Source organism: Arachis hypogaea, chromosome 13, assembly GCF_003086295.3.
Source record: "Arachis hypogaea cultivar Tifrunner chromosome 13, arahy.Tifrunner.gnm2.J5K5, whole genome shotgun sequence".
In the NCBI taxonomy this organism is placed as follows: domain Eukaryota; kingdom Viridiplantae; phylum Streptophyta; class Magnoliopsida; order Fabales; family Fabaceae; genus Arachis; species Arachis hypogaea.
Window position 1 is genome coordinate 82650158 of NC_092048.1, and position 1737 is coordinate 82651894.

Consider the following 1737-nt stretch of genomic DNA (forward strand, 5'->3'; position numbering starts at 1 on the left):
TACTTGGGAGAGTACTAGGAGGGATTTCAGTGATCCTTTTACTCAGCTGGCCCACTTGTGCTTCCAGATTTCTAATGGAAGACCTTGTTTCATTCATGAAACTTACAGTGGCTTTAGATAGATCAGAGACTAGATTTGCTAAATTAGAAGCATTTTGTTCAGAGTTCTCTGTCTGTTGCTGAGTTGATGATGGAAAAGGCTTGCTGTTGTTAAACCTGTTTCTTCCACCATTGTTAAAGCCTTGTTGAGGCTTTTGATCCTTCCATGAGAAATTTGGATGATTTCTCCATGATGAGTTATAGGTGTTTCCATAAGGTTCACCTAAGTAGTTCACCTCTGCTATTGCAGGGTTCTCAGGATCATAAGCTTCTTCTTCAGGAGAAGCCTCTTGAGTACTGTTGGATGCAGCTTGCATTCCATTTAGACTCTGAGAAATCATATTGACTTGCTGAGTCAATATTTTATTCTAAGCCAATATGGCATTCAGAGTATCAACTTCAAGAACTCCCTTCTTCATAGGCGTCCCATTACTCACAGGATTCCTTTCAGAAGTGTACATGAACTGGTTATTAGCAACCATGTCAATGAGTTCTTGAGCTTCTGCAGGCGTTTTCTTTAGGTGAATGGATCCACCTGCAGAAGTGTCCAGTGACATCTTTGATAGCTCAGATAAACCATCATAGAATATATCCAGGATGGTCCATTCTGAAAACATGTCAGAAGGACACTTTTTGATCAACTGTTTGTATCTTTCCCAAGCTTCATAGAGGGATTCACCTTCTTTCTGTCTGAAGGTTTGAACATCAGCTCTAAGCTTGCTCAGCTTTTGAGGAGGAAAGTACTTGGCTAAGAAAGCCGTGACCAGCTTATCCCAAGAGTTCAGGCTGTCTTTGGGTTGAGAATCCAACCATAATCTAGCTCTGTCTCTTACAGCAAAAGGGAAAAGCATGAGCCTGTAGACTTCAGGATCTACTCCATTAGTCTTAACAGTATCACATATCTGCAAGAATTCAGTTAAGAACTGAAAAGGATCTTCAGATGGAAGTCCATGAAACTTGCAGTTCTGCTGCATCAGAGAAACTAACTGAGGTTTCAGCTCAAAGTTGTTTACTCCAATGGCAGGAATGGAGATGCTTCTTCCATGTAAATTGGAATTAGGTGCAGTAAAGTCACCAAGCATTCTCCTTGCATTGTTGTTGGGTTCGGCTGCCATCTCCTTTACTTGTTCAAAATTTTCAATTAAGTTGTCTCTGGATTGTTGTATTTTAGCTTCTCTTAAATTTCTCTTCAGAGTCCTTTTAGGTTCTGGATCAGCTTCAACAAGAATGCCTTTTTCTCTGTCCCTGCTCATAAGAAAGAGGAGAGAAAAAGAGAAGAAGAGGAATCCTCTATGTCACAGTAAAGAGGATCCTTATTGTTAGTAGAAGAAAAGAGGAAGAAATTCGAACACAGATAGAAGAGGGGGGTTCGAATTTGGTGATGATGTGAGGAAGAGATGTTAGTTAATGAATGAATAAATAGAATAGGATGAGAGAGAGAGAGGGAATTTTCGAAAATTATTTTTGAAAAGGAGTTAGTGATTTTTGAAATTTGGTTTTTGAAAATGTGTTAGTAATTTTCGAAAATTAAGATTTAAAAAAATAAAATAATTAATAAATTAAAAAAGAAATTTTGAAAAAGGGGGAAGATATTTTCGAAAATGAGAGAGAGAGAGTTAGTTAGGTGGTTTTGAAAAAG

General features: G+C 38.2%; 1 non-coding gene across 1 annotated transcript; it reads left to right on the forward strand.

The window, feature by feature from the left end:
* The first annotated feature begins 713 nt into the window (after window positions 1–713).
* On the forward strand, window positions 714–817 carry LOC112739188 (small nucleolar RNA R71). Its single transcript, XR_003170125.1, has one exon. It is a non-coding gene; the product is annotated as a small nucleolar RNA R71 (small nucleolar RNA).
* Window positions 818–1737: the final 920 nt, after the last annotated feature.